The sequence below is a fragment of the Protopterus annectens genome, chromosome 2.part0, assembly GCF_019279795.1.
Source record: "Protopterus annectens isolate FY-2018-M chromosome 2.part0, PAN1.0, whole genome shotgun sequence".
In the NCBI taxonomy this organism is placed as follows: domain Eukaryota; kingdom Metazoa; phylum Chordata; order Ceratodontiformes; family Protopteridae; genus Protopterus; species Protopterus annectens.
In genome coordinates this window covers 1,352,180,207-1,352,196,594 of record NC_056728.1, presented here as the reverse complement: position 1 = coordinate 1,352,196,594, position 16,388 = coordinate 1,352,180,207, and positions in this window count along the sequence as shown.

The following is a 16,388-nucleotide window of genomic DNA, read 5'->3' as shown; positions in this document are numbered from 1 at the left end:
CTTCCTCCAAGCAGATCTTAAAATCAGTTCCTTGTCCAAGTATGAAAGAAATTTGATAATTATTGACCTAGGAGGAGAGTTTGAGTTAGTGGCAGGTTTCCCAAGAGCTCTGTGTGCCCTTTCAAAGCCAAAGGAAAGTCCATCTTTTAAATTTAAAAATTCAGAGATCCAGCTTGATAAAAAGGAAATAATATCCTCACCTTCTGTGTTTTCAGGTAATCTGAAAATCCTGATGTTATTTCTCCTCTCCCTATTTTCCAAGTCATCTACTTTATTAACCAACCAAGTGTATTGTTTAAGAAGCAGTTCTTTCTGTGTTTCCTCTTCCTTAAGTCTGCTTTCTAAGTCATTTAGATAAACCTCTATTCCTGTTATCCTTGTTTGGTGGTGTTGTAGCATTTCCTTGAGGGTGTCAGCCTGTTTTTGACTGCTTGTTTTAAGATTTTCCAGGTTCTCTTTAAAATCATCCATCTTCAAAGACAACTCCTGCAGGGTAGATGACATCTGTTGTAGTTCCTACTTTAAGGCAGCATCCTGGTGAGAATTCTTTGAGTTGCTCATTTTAACAAGTGAATATATGTCCAAGCTTTTTAACAGGAAATTATTTGTAAAACTTCACCAAAGTTTCTAATTATGTAAATTAGTCCTTTATCTATAAGATTTTAAACTTTCAAGAAAAAAATAATATTTTTTCCTGTCTTATTTAACTAGTTATATGGAGCTCTAAAATACTGCTGCTTTCAGTTAGCCATTCAGGCTCCGCCCCCAAGGGAACATTTTCTAAACAAGAAACTCACACTTCCCCTCTCCTCATGTAACCTTAGTCATAGTGCAGAATCTACAACAAAGCAACAGTGTACACATTGAAACAAAATGAGAAAATAATACCCTAACTGCAATATTTTCAATCCCATCCAAGTAGTAGACTACAAAACATAGGGAATCCTCACACTGCTTCAACATGTTAATGCAAATGAGTTTTATGTAATGCAACTCAGTGAATACAGAGATGCATTATTTTTGGATAGAAAACAAAAAGTGCAAGAAGTGCAGAACTCCAATGTGTAGAATGCTTATCACAAAACTAATCTAACAGAGGCAACATTGTCTTATCAATTTCCAGGTATATTGTGAATTAGGACTGTAATTAGTTAAGATTCGTTTCAGTATTTGGAAGTTATGTACAGATAGACAGAGATGTAAATATAGCTAGAGATGTTATAGATACATATATAGATATAGATATAGATATAGATATAGATATAGACATGATCTCTGTTGACTGCCATTCAAAATTTCCATAAGTTGTAAAGTTTCTGATAGTATGAGTCAAGGTGTGATCAATATATTGAAAGTTGGTATTCTTGAAACATGACATTCCAAATATAGTTGTGACAGTTACTGATAGGCAATATGCTACAGGTGCGTTCAAAACATTATCAGTGCAATAGGAATTTAAGTACATAATGCCTATTCTCAACTGCACCCAGTCTAATGGTGAACATAGCAGTACATACTATAGAACACATGAAAACAATTGCAGATCAAAAACAGCTGTTACGTGGTTTCTTCATATAACATTATTGGAATAATGGATATTCTTCAATTCTTGGTGTTAGTCTATCACCTGTTTTGTTAATGGATCATAGAGTAAAAAGAAAATTTCAAGGTCCGCTTTATTTTATTTCTTTTATTTTGCTTTTGTTTACTGGGTTTGCCCAACTGGGTTTAATGAAAAAAACCCTTTTTAGAGAAGGCTTGGGAAGAAAAGGTCCAATCATATTGCAAACATTTTTAAACAATCAGTAAAATACAAGAACAGACATTAAATAATATACATTAACAAGTCTACATACATTTGCTAGTTAAATTGCATTAACATGAAATAAAGACAACTATTACAATATAAAAGATACTTTTGCATTACTAGATGTTAAACAGTGAACATTTGAAGAGGTGCATTAGTTGGTTTGTCAAATATATAATCACTCATGTAATTAGTACTTAGAAATTCAAAGAAATAGAAGTGAAGGAAGCACTAGGTGAGGGATAAAATGTTAACACTGTAGTAAGAAAGTAGAGGCTATGCATCTTAAGGCTATGTCAGTGAGGTAGATTTTTGCTCCATATAATGTACCCAGGTTTTGATGACTTCTTTAATCGTGTGTGATACATGTTGGTCGAATTTAAACTGGTCATCTATGATGACAACCAGTAATTTTGTATGGTTTACTTGTTCTATCATAGTGTTCCTGATAGAGATAATAGTGAATACTGCTGTTTTGGTAGAAATATGTTTTGGAGTAAAGAGCAGTTATTTAGTTCTATTAGGGTTTAGTAGTAGTAGCAGTGAATTATTTACCATGTTTCAATTGATAAGAAGGATTGCTGCATAAGGTCTTAGAGTTCAGATATAGATTTGACAGAGCAAATTAGGGCTGAGTCAATGTATTGAACTAGGGTAGCATTTTTTGTAGCAGTGTAGAGGTAATTGATGAATACGTTGAAATATATAGGGCCCTATATGGATCCTAGTGGGACATGACTAGTTACAGGCAGGAAGGTGGAGAAATAATTTTTCTCATTTCTCTGGTTCTGCTCCATTTGGTAACTGTGGAACCATTGCAGTGAAGTGTTGGTGAACCCTAAGGATGAGAGTTTTTGTAAGAGTTTCTTGTGGGCGACAGTATCAAAAGATTTTGATAAAGCTAGGAGGATGGTGGAGATTAGGCTTTCAGCATTTCTATGGGTGTTGACAGCATTAACAAAATTCTGCAAAGCAGCAGTTGTGCTGTCATGAAAAAGGAAGCTGTGTTGGTTGAAGACAGAAGATGGTTACCGTTAGATAGCTGAGCAGTTGCTTATGAATGCATTTTTCTAATCTTTTTGATAGGGCCAATAAGATGCCAAATGGCCTATAATTTGATAGATCTGTATTGATTCCAACCTCGTGCAGTGGAATAATGAATGACTTTTTGCATAGCAAGGGGACTTTACTTTCAGATATGGATCAGTTTCTCAGAAATCAAATTAGATATGCAATGGCATATTTCTTTTTAACTACTGAAAGTCAGAAAAAGAGTCAAAGGAGATTGAAGCAGAATCAGTCATGCCAACGATTCTAGTAGAGTAGACCTAGTTTCTAATCTGAAGAAAAGATATAAGATGATAACACAGCAGAGTTTTATAAGAAACAATCTGAAATAGCTGTTTTGAGGAAATATGAGCAACTAAAATCAGCCATAAATAGTGAAAATTTCAGATGATAACATGCTGTGAAGAAACAGCAGACATCTGTTAAAGATAAACATGTCTGAGACTGTCTGTGAGAGGCAAAGGCACTAAACAAGACAATTCATAATTCTGCAGAATTATCTAGAAAAGAGTCTAGAGACATACCCAAAGACAAATTCAGAAAAGAAATACAGCGAAAAGACATGAGAAAACATCAGTCCGAACTGTCACTAGATTCACCTAAAGATGAGTTACAAGTTCCATCATCTGCTAGAAACCACTGACAAGTACATGTCCCCATTCCCAAAGTCTTCAAGATACAGAGGGCTAATGAAAAAGCCTGCTAGATATAGTGACATTTCCTGAACTTTGATAATTGTTCATTCATTTCTTTTCTTAACTTTGATAGACAGGCTTGACAGGACCCATTTTTAGCAGAGGCTAGGGAGAAAAGTTCCATATGAACATACTCAGAGAGAATTAAATGCGCAGATGCCATGATATAGGTATTGGCAGTTACTAAAAACATTACATTAAACAGTGAGTTTTAAACTATTACATTTACAGAATACAACAGAGATACAATGGCACTTACAATATCATCCATTCAAAACACATCACCATCATTGGCCAATAGCAGACCAAGTTATTACATTCTTGAGGAGATAACATTGACTTGTTATGCTGCCTGTTACAGCAGGAAGAAAAAAACTATATATATATATATATATATATATATATATATATATATATATATATTCTGTTAACATAGAGTGACTGGTATACAGTTGCAGGCTTTGATGAGATAAGTAGGTAGAGTATTAATGAAAAGAAGTAATGATGAATTATTAGCAATTACTTGTAGACAGGATGAGACTTTAATGTGTTTTTTTAATAGGATCCTGGGTAAATTAAGTTATTTTCTTACCAGTGTTAGTAAGAGTTAGTAAGTGTTTGCAATCCTGGGGGTAGAGAATTCCAGATTTCTGCAGCAGTTTTGAAGAACTGCAAGAATGCATGATGTTTAAGAACTACTTCTAGTTTGATTCGGAACTAAGCGGAAGAGCAAAATATGCAATTGGTGGAATTCTAGGAGATTAGAGGAATGAATAAAGAACAGTATAGTGCCATGAGGCATTTCTGATTGGAGCTTGAATGTCCTCATTTTCATCTCACTGACTTCTTCCTTGCTTAATATTTAGATTCTCATTGATTATAACAAGTTTAAGAGTTTAGAATGGCGTTCTATGGCATATGTCACTAAGAGTATTTATAAAGTTAAATACTTCTGGCCCAGTAAAAAGCTATGACTTCAAGTCTTTGTCTTGCTTTGTAGTTTTCACCTTTGATTTATTATATTTTATTTCCTTTCATAACTAGGCAGAGATCAAAATTATACATTAAAGGCACTGTTTAGATAAACTAAACAAATATAAAGAAAACACAAGTTCACTGGTATGTGAGCAAACATACTTTTTATTTATTTATTTATTTTCTTATTTTAGTAAAGTTTAGTGTTTTCACACAAGATTACAAACTTATTCAGGTCATCTGTACAATGTTTTAATTTATATAACAAAAGAACTGGTATTCTACAAGAATGAAGCGGCTAATAAGAAGGCATAGAGCTGATCTAAAACACCACTCTAAGTCTAGAAAGGTTACTAAGTAGGAAAATTGCTTAAGAGTTCAGATAGGACTAACCATTCAAAGAGAATGATACTAGGAAATTATATATTTTTCATATGAAAATTAAATGAACAATATATAAAAATGGCTGACAATTCTGGTTTGCTGTATTTTGTCCATGGTAAAGTTAGAGAAGAAAATCTGTGTTAATACATGTTTTGTCCCCTTATCTGTGCATAACCTTCCCTGATCCATGATACAGCATCAGATATATTATATTATATTATATTATATTATATTATATTATATTATATTATATTATATTATATTATATTATATTATGCTAAGGTTCCTTGCTGAAGACAAAGTCACTACTTGGCAGGTTAGATGCATGCGGTCTTCCCACTTTTGAATTAATTTAAGTTTGATTTACAAGAACTTCAACAGAGGTAGTCTTTGCAGTGTTTTGTACATTTCATTGACCCACATCTTTAGGACGTGGGGTCAATTATTACAGGAGACTTCAATTAGACAGAGTTGAAGTCAGTATTACTCCATTACTACCAATATGATAGATTTGCTACAAGGGGAAATAACATCTTGGACAAAGTATATAGCAATATTAAGCTGGCATATAAAGCTGTGCAACATCCACACTTGGGTAGCTCAGACCACCTTACCATTATATTAACACTGATTTATAAGACAATAGAAATCAGGAAAAAGCCCACTGTGAATCAAGTCAAGGTACAGCCAGAGGGTACAATCACAGCAATCCAAGATTGTTTCAAGAACACAAAGTGGAACATATTTAAAGAAGCTGCTACAGTCAACCAACAAATCATCTTGGACGAATACACAGAAACAGTGGTGGCATATATATCTAATCCATAGAAGATGTGACAGTGAATAAAAACATCATCATAACAACAAGCCAAAAACCATAGCTAACAGGCAAAGTGTATGAACTTGTAAAAAAATGCAATGTGGCATTCAAGATAAATGACAAAGATGCTCTGAGGGTGGCAAGGACAAATCTGAGGAATAAGGGAGGCAAAGAGGGCATAGGGAAAGAAATTACAAAACCATTTCACCAACATGAGGGACTCCAGGAGTATGTGGCAGGGAATAAGCCATAACTGAATACAAACCAACATCAGCTCAATGTGAGGACAACACAGAATTCTTAGGTAGGCTGAACACCTTCTACAGCAGATTCTAGGAGAGGAATTGCTCCAAGGCAATGTTACTTCCTACCGACCCAGGCAACAAAGTGCTTATTCTAAACCAAGCTGAGGTGAAAAAAATACCTGCCACGTGAATCCAACAAAGGCTGTTGAGCCAGACAACATCTTGGGTAAGGTGTTACAGGACTGTGCTGAACAACTAAGCACTGTACTGATAGATATAGTTAATATCGCCCTCAGCCAAGGAAAGGTACCCAAGAGCTTCAAAAACACAAACATTATACCACTATGAAGAAAGTCACTCACTCTAGCCTTACTGATTATAAACCAGTGGCCTTCACATCCATCATCATGAAAAGCTTTGAAAGATTGGTCAAAAAACACCTGACAGCAAACCACCCAGCAGCACTTAATCCACTGCAGTTCGCATACCATGCAAATCACTCCACGGCAGATGCCATCTCTGTTGCACTGCATCTCACAATGGCACAGCTAGAAAACAAGGACAGTTATATCACAATGCTATTTATTGATTTCAGTTCAGCATTCAGTACAGTAATCCCATGACAGCTGATAGAAAAAGTTGTCCACTTACATGTTAAAAACCACATATGCAACTGGATCCTGGACTTTCTGAGTGGAGGAATATGGGTGGGCAAGAATTCCCCAGAGAGTATCACTATCAACACAGGAGTACTTCATGGTTGTGTGCTAAGCCCACTACTGTTTATTATCTTGACCCACGACTGTAAAACCAGATTTAACACCAAACACATTAAGTTTGCTGATGGCAGTACAGCTGTGGGCCTCATCAGCAAAGGAGAAGAAAAAGCTTACAGGGAAGAAGTGAGTTCTCTGATTGACTGGTGTACCAGATATAACCTTGACCTCAATGTCATCAAAACCAGGGAGATCTTAACTGACTTCAGGAGAGTACAACCAGCTCACTCTCCTCTCATGATAAATGAGGAGGTAGTAGAAAAGGTAAAGAACACAAAATTCCTGGGGGTCTACACAGCAGAAGATCTTTCTTGGTCAACCAATACCAGTCACATAGTAAAGAAAGCCCATCAATGCCTGCACTTCCTGAGGAGACATAGGAAAGCAAACCTATCTCCCTCTATCCTCTCTAACGTCTACAGGAGTACCATAGAAAGAATCCTAACATGCAACTTCACGGTGTGGTACAGAAGCTGTTCAGCTGCAGATCAGAAAGCCCTGATAGTCAGAGATGCTGAGAAAATAATGGGATCCAAACTTCCAGAGATAAAGGATCTATATACAACATGGTGTTACAACAGAGCAACAAAAATAACAAGTGATCCTACACACCCAGCTTTTGAACTGTTCACATGCCTGTCATCTGACAGAAGATACCTCAAGGTACGCTGTAAAATGACCAGGTTCAAGAACAGTTTCTTCCCTCAAGCGATTAGACCCTTGGACTCTGGTATTAATCTCACGGATGCAAGATGTTGACAAGTCTTGTGATATCCAAACAATAGTGCAATAACAATACAAAAACACAACCAACTTAGTTTACAAGAAAATCATGTGCAATACAACTGCTAGATATTCTCAGAATTTAGAGAACATGAGAATTACATTGTGCAATAGTACAGCTGCAATAAGGAACCAATCAGCTGCCATAGTGGTGTATAGAATAATCGTAGTAATAAGTAATAATATAAATGTCTAAAAGAAAGGTTAATGTTAGATCTGATACACATGTAACTGTACGTATGTATATGCCTCTTCTAAGCATGTGTAATTATATGTATGTATTTGTGTTCACAATTTTAGCATGATGCACGTAATTTCCTTTTGACTAAACTTGTGGTGTCTAAATGACAATAAAGTTTACTTTCACTTTTGACTTTGACTCTTTTTCATCTCAGTGAAACTCTAAAGTAAAATTCCCCTTTGCTATAGTCTGGGCATCTAGTTATGTGACATTTAAAACACAGCAAAAGTCTTATTTACAAAGTGCATTAAAATTATTTTGGTGGTGTGATGTGATATTTGGCAGCATCATCTAATATGGACTGCATTACTTTGTTGTATCTTTTCCATATTGCACATGTATGAGTAAATTATTCCAAAACACATTGTTATTGTGTGGTTATTTCTAGAGCTACTACTACTACTACTATTAGTAATAACAACAATAACAACAACAAATAACAATGGATGCGTGTCTGTTGTTATGTATATTATGTAAAGCCTAAACTGTGGCTGTCACTCCAACTGCAGAGACCCAATACTTGAGACAGAAGAGTGCAAGTAAACTAATTTAAAGGCAGAAGAGCACACTGGTGTATAATTAGACTTACTGTCCTTTGTTTCATTAAGGTTAGCCATTTTGTCTAAGATTAAAAACTTTTTCAGACTGTTTTGCAGGGGATGATATAATACTTTGCATTTGTAAGCAGATATGTCAACTGTACCTGTTTTGGAGGATTGTGCCTATTTTAGGCCTGATTTATCCTTGCGTATGATGTAGCCATTTTGCAGGTATGTCCCTGTTTTCAGGTCTGATTAACCATGCAAAGAATATCCCTATTTTTGGAGGTATGTCCCTATTTGTAGGCTTGATTTATCTCTTCACATAATTTTCTGAATCTCCCTCAACACACATGATTTTTGAAGCTGTCTAGTACACAGAAAAGCACACTACATGACCAACATACTAGTGGCACCAATAAATTAAAAAATAGGACCCACACCTTGCATTTCCCTCTTACTATATCTCTTATTTTCAGAAGCAAAAATAAATGACCTTGTGTGCTGCAATTGTGCAAAGCAGTTAATTAAAGTCTGTCTCTTCCATAATGTGCTAGTATTTTTCATCATTTTTTGTTATTCTCTGTTTTTAAACATGTGTTTTTGAGTCATATCCAACAATTCTACTGGAAGCAGGAAAAGTTATGAGCTATTTAGTATTCAAATTTTGTGCTACCTACTTTTCCAGATTTTTGACTGGATGAGCCTACGTTCCGAGGGCCTTTGTATCTATTTTCAATATCTGCAGTTTGAGAGGTATGTTTGTAAAGGATCATAAGTTACTTAATAAAAAATAAACAAAACAATGAACTATAAAAATAAAACAGCCAACAAAAAAGAGAAATAATTTAATGCACCAATCTAAGACTAGATTGAGTGCATGTTAGGGAAAATAGGCCTCAATAATTCACACAGTATTAACCAATAAGAGGGAAGGCTATCAGGAAAACAACCAGTCTGGAGCCATTAGCCAACCAGTAGGAGTAGTCCAAAGGTTCCTGACTTAGCCAATAGAACATCAGGTTGGGTTATCAAATGGGCATCTATTTAAAAGAAGATCAGCCCATCAGAATGCTACAATTGAATCAACAAAATCATGATTAAACCATAACACTTCAGCCTGAGTAAAACTTAACCAAACCACAGTCTTGAAAGTAAAATAAAAAAAAAAAATCCAAGTGCAACACTAAACTGCCTAAATAATACCACTACCAGAAACCCCACCCCCCCAAGAAAATAAAACTACCTCAAATTGACTATAAATCCACACTTCCTAATTAAAAACGGAGTTTAAGGATTATGAACTCTTTCAATATACAGCACTGAGGCTAAGAAGTGACTACTGAAGTCAGCGTTTGAACTGTTTTTCATAGTACCTATGAATGTTATATTTTTTCTAAGAATTTTTTTCCCTTTGCCTGCTGATCACCAGGCCTGCCCCCTGTCAGAGCTAACTCATGCACCCCTGCAGACAAGAGACATACCCAGTATTATACAGGGGATAACTGTCTGGTAGAGCCATCAGCCAAGCAGCCATGAGGGTTCTTTGTGCCACAGCTTCCAGTCCATTCTTTACGTGTGCACTGTAGTAGGTAGGGACACTTAGCCCATGTCCAAACTAATCCAGCTTGCCTCCCATTCAAGGCAATATGGATTCCCCACCTGGTCCCTAGACACAGAATCACTCAACTCCTCTCCCCATTAATAGGCAGAAAACATCTTGCTGAGTGGCTATAAAGGAGGCATTTTTCTATATGGCCCTAACCCCAGCATCCTTGTGACAATGTGAGCATTGCATCACTACAGAGACTTCTTATGTCCCTCTATCCACAAATGCACGCACTTTTACATTTACCAAAGGGGCTACCATCACTAAATCAGGAAACCACGTAATGCACATGTTCTTGCAAGCCTCTGCTTGCAGGAAGAACACTGGCTAATCAGAAACCACCACACCCTACTGCCAATATGAGCAAGTCGTATGGTGCTCACTCCCATCCTCCTCTCTCTGGCTCTCCTGCATAAAAGCAGTTACTTGAACTTGGGCTATATGAGTTGTTGTCAAGGCTTTATCTTTCTGTGCCATGCAGCCAGATACCTATAATGGTTGCAGTCCCTGATACTAAGGATACATTTCACAGATGTGTTCTTAATTAAACCTGGAAGGGAAAAGGAATCCATTTGCCAGACTAGTGGTTTGAACTACTTTCTTAGTACCCTGTCAGATGTACAAGAATATTGATTGCTCTCTATTGTAAACTGACCTGAGGGTGGGAAGCTCACTCTGCTCTGCTTTCCTTCACTCCCTGCCCTATCCCCAATTCCCACTCACTCCCTCTTACTCTAATATTATACTTTCTACAAATACATTTCATTTGTGACTCTTATTCCAAAGCACTTCCCAAATGACCTTACTACTTCTAGACATACACTTCTGTTTCATATTTCCTACTTCTCTCTCTCTATTTAATTGTTAGCCCCATTCCCAGCTATCTATCTCCCTCCCATACTGCTTTGCACTATATCCCTTTATTCACAACCTTCTCTAATAGTACCTATCTAGTCCACATTGTATCTTTTTCTTTTCCCAAATAAACCCTCATTACTTCTTATTTTAACTACACTATTATACTCTAGCCTTTAATAATCCCCCTATTCCTTACATTCCAGAGAAGGTACCAGGACAACCTTCCTCTCTTCTTTTATAGAAAATACCTCCCTCCTTACCTACCTTCTTCCAACTTTCATAATCTTCTATCACTGAATCTCCTACTGTTCTGCAACTTCTTCTTTCCTTCTTCATTGCTGCTTCCCCACTACCTGACATCTATAAAATGCAGATTCCTGTATTTAATTAAGCGACTTTTCAGCTTATCCTCTATTCTTCTCCTCCTACTGTGCCATATTTCATCCTACCATGACTCATTAATATATCACATCTCTCCAACTTTGTCCCAACCACCTATCCATACTTCCTCTTTACACTCTCCACACATTGCACCAAACATATTTAATATTGCCCCTCATCTTAATTCCAAATATAGGCTGATTAATTGTACTTCAACTTAAACCAAAACAAACTGATTTGCTAAAATCCTCTCCAAAAAAACAAGCATGCATAATTCCACAATATACTAAAATTCTTCTAGGAGGAGATATGCACCCTAATCTTGGCCCTGCCTATCACAATGAACACAAAGATAATTCTCTCCCACACACTTCTGTAATCTAAAAACAGCCAGGGCTCAACCCTGGTTTACTGCAATAAATGTTAGAAGTATAAGAAATAAAAATGCTGAACTACATGCCTTGATTACCATACCCAACATAAGCTTGATGTTCTCTCTGTAACTGAAACTTGGCCTTAACTCAGCATAAATGACTCCAAAGTTATACCCCTGACTATAATATCATCTGTATTGACCATATAAAGAGGAAAGCTGGTGGTATTGCTTTAATATTTCCCAGTTCCTACCACATTTCCCCTTAACATCAAACCAATGCCAAAATTCAGTTCAGCAGAGCTTCTTATTGCTTTCCTCAAAATAAACAATTATAATCAAATATGTATTACTACCTTTGTATCCCTTCTGATGACAATATAGCTATACAGGAAGATATCTTTCATCCTATGTCCATAACGTCTCCACAAGAAAAAGTATTACTTGGTAATGTGAATGTCAATTGGCTGGACATAAACTCTAACTCCCCTACATCTAGCATGAACTTATATGGTTTCACACAACTAATTAATAGTCCCACACATTATAGCAAGACATCAAATTTTCTATTAGACTGGATGGTAGTATCAGACCCTAGCAAACCCTCCATCACAGGTACAATGTCAGACTTTATTAGTGATAATTTCCCAATTTATATGACTAAGCATATCACACACCAGGTAAAACAGCATATTTATAGAACAACACATAACCTTTCCAAGTTTAACCCAGAAATGTTCATTACTATACTATCATCTATTAACTGGAACTTCCTAAAAATCCTCCCTTTAGACAATGCTTTAATTGAATTCAATACAACTTTTCTAAACATCCTAAATAGCCTTGCACCCCCTAGAAGGAAGAGACTGAATACAAATAATGCAATTTGGTTAGCCAAAAAGAGTAGAATGCTAATGCAGGATAGAGAAAAATTGCGGAAAGAATGACAAAAATTATAAAATACTGCAGTATCTTGAAAACTTCAGAATGCTTCATAATTGTACTAAAAAGCAAATAAATGAAGACATAAATGGCCAGATTCAATAAAGCCTACACTAAATGTATACTAAGTGTACACGATATGTATTCAATAAAATTCTTATCACGTTTTTTGTGCTTTCTAGTCACTCAGAAAGATTACACTAAGTGTACATGTAGTCTACACTTTGTGGTAACCTTTATGAATCCCTGGCAATATTTACAGCTGCAATAATATCAGTAGAAAAACTAAACTTAGGAGGAAGAAGGTGTGAGTTATATCTGTGTTGTCTGTTCACTCAAAACAGTATACACTTAGTGTACACAGTGTAGGTGTTATTGAATCCCTGGGAAAACTATACTATAATAACTTTCAAAATAATACTAAACACAACCCTAAAAATGGTGGACATTCATCTCAAACCCCTCTCCCAATAACTTACCACTTGAAATTAAAACATAGTTCAACTCTTATTTTATAGATAGTATAGCATCTCTAACCAAGGATTCCTCAACATCTAATCCCAACCCTGAACAAATCACATATCACCACATCTACTTTCACCCTCAAACCTGTGTGCACATCCTATAAAAAAACTACTCTTAAACTTAAACTGTGCTCTTCTTCAGCTGATGACCTTCCAAGTGAGTACATAAAAATAGCAGCTAACGGCATTGCCTATCCTGTCTCAATCCATATAAATAGGTCAATCCAGGAATCCCATGTTCCCTTTCTCTGGAAAAAGTCACACATTATCCCTCTTCACAAAGGAGGAAATTCAACAGACATTAATAACTTTAAACCTATAACAATCTTATCTCCCCTAACTAAAATATTTGAAAAAAAATATTCAAAAACAATTGCTAGACTATCTCCTGCAGGAAAATCTGCTATCCACTACACAGCATGGCTCTCACCCTCCCCACTGCCCTTCTAACCTATACAGATACTGTCAATAAAGCTAGAGATAATGACAACGTAGTTTCTTCCTTATTTCTAGACTTGTCTAAAGCCTTTAACACAGTTTGTTACAGCAAACTTTTACCTCAAATATCTTCACTAGGTCTCTCTCAGCCCACCCTTCTGTGGTTCAAAGCTACCTGTCTAATATATATCAGTTCGTAAAATGGCACTCCATGTTCTCTCTTTATCTCCCAGTCATCACTGGTATACCACAAGGCTCTACCCTTGGTCCCCTCTTCTTTAACATTTTCAGCAACACCATCTATACATCCACACCACAGGCCAGCATAATACAATATGCAGATGATTCCACTGTTATTTGCACATTTGGTAACATGGTACACCTCACAAAATTATTCAGGAAGCTTTAACAGACACTGGTTTCATAACTCACAACTCATGCTCAACCCAAAAAAGGCTGAACTACTGCTTTTTTCCCACAAATCCTTCTCTCATGAAAAACAAAATTTAAAGTCCTCTCTCTTGATAAGACAACCATTGAAGTCACTTCTCATAACAAACTGTTAAAGGTGATAGTGGATGATAATCTTACATTCAACCTGCATATACAAAATTGCATAAGAAAATCTCACCAAAAACTAGGGATGCTTATTCTATAGTATAGATTTAAACTTGCTATCATTAAATGTTAATGGTTTAAATAATGCTAAAAAGAGGGTACATTTATTAAAATATTTAGAATTAAATAAACATCATATTATATTCTTCCAAGAATCATATTTTTCTTATGAAAATGATAATATTGCAATTTTAGTAAATATATAATCTTAGCTCAATCTTCTTTTAAATAAACAAGAGGAATACTTATTGTGTGGGAAAGAAAGGATTTAGTTGCCTCAAATGTTATTTACAAGTGAAGAACAACAGCTTTTTTTCACATTAGTTATTATAAAATAAAGAAATAATATATGGACCTTGGTGAATTTATTCTGGTTTCCTGGAATGGTAGTTAAATTGGCTGAAAAGCACCTTGGTTTTATAATTAAAAATTATAAGGGAAATTTAATAGTAGGTGGCGATTTTAACTGTCTTTTAGATGAGTCTGAAACCATTTCTAAGAGAAAATTCAAATTACTCCCCCATTGTTAAATCTTTTAAAGCATGGAAAGATTCTTTTAGCATTAAAGATACATTTAATTATAAAGATAAAAATTCTTTACATTTCACACATTGTTTTTCAAGAATGGTACTTAAGAATTGATAAATTACTGATTTCTCAATATATCACCTCCAAAATAACTGATTTTAATATAGTACTATGTCCTTTTTCTGATTATACTGTATTAGTTTTAAATATAGAAACAGGTTTTAAAAGACTAAGGGCAGGATTCACGAAGCCTGCGTGTAAGAGTTATAACTCTTACACGGAGGCTGCAGTTAAATGGAGTGATGTCAGCATGCTCTGCATATTCATGAGAGCATGCTGAATCACACCTAAGTCTAACACGGTCCGTGTAAGACAGTAGGGGGCGTGTCCGTAGGCCGAGCCCTGCAAGCGGACACGCCCCCAGAAGAGTAAAAGTGCCCAAAGTAAACACCCATGACAGAGTCCACGGAAATGTGAATAAACACAACACAACACATGCCCCCACAGACTATGAACAGAAAATATATAAATGAACATGTGATATATTTTTTTAAATTGTAAAGATGTTTAACCGTGAGTGCGCTCGTTTGCGCGGGCGTGCCCATAGCGCAGCTACAGTTAGCAGTCAGTGGGAAAGCATATAAGAACTAAATATGCAAAGTAAGGCAAGAAGCAATAGCGTAGCGGTAGAGACGTCAGCTGAAGAGCAGGCATTCATGGTTCGAGCACCCACAACACCAACTTTTATTTTTAGAAAAATAAGCACAAAACAAGTCCCTGACAAACATGTACACATATAAAAATCACATTTTATGTAAAATGTAATGAACTAGTCCATTTATTTTAAAGAAATGTGAGGTAACAAAACAATAAAAAAATGCCAGATGTGCCTATAGCTGAGCTACAGTTTAACAAGGTGAGTGCATCTGCCCGTAGGTGAGCAGTGGTTTAACAGGTGCAAAATGAATGCCCGTAGGTGAGCAGTGGTTTCACACGCTGAAACTGTGTGCCCCTAGCTGAGCTGAGCGTACTATGCGTGCTGACAGCCAAATGACGCGTAAACCAGCGTAACCTGTTTGCGCAGAGCTGCGCACAATGCCAACAAGCTAACCGACGGGCAACGTTAGAGCAAGCTGTAACAAAACTGCCTTTACACAGACACACCCCCTAGCCTGTCTAGACAATCATAAAATATAAAAAGCAGTGGCCAGGTTCGAACCCAGGATACCATGCTCCATAGTCAAGGTACTGAACCACTAAGCTACGACAGCTGTACTCAGAAATGCAGTAATAGCAAATATATAGGAATGAATAGAAAGTGGAGCATGACAAAGCAGGTTTTGTGAAGTGGATACAATTCCAAAATGGCCAATCACAGATAAGTGCAGGAAAAACGGCATATATAAGCCCCATAGACAGGAATACACAGCATAAATGATTGTAGAACTGACTTTCAGCCAGAATGTCAGGTGTAGGTGAGGGTAGTTGCTTTCGAGCACAGAGGTGGGGCGTTGAGGAGTCCAGATACATGGTCTGGCTCCTAGTCCACAATCATGAGGCCCAACTCATGCAGGGCCAGGTCCTGTGGGGAGCATATAGGGCTGAGGCGTGGGACCAGTTGGCTCATGATCTTACCAGTGCCACAGGGATTCCAAGGACTGGTGAGCAGGTCCGTCACCACCATGCGGACCTGAGGAGACGCAAGCAGGACCAATTGAACCTTTGGATCCAGGAGGCACGGCAAATGCCCAACGCCCCACTACTGAGTAAGTTACATTTAATTA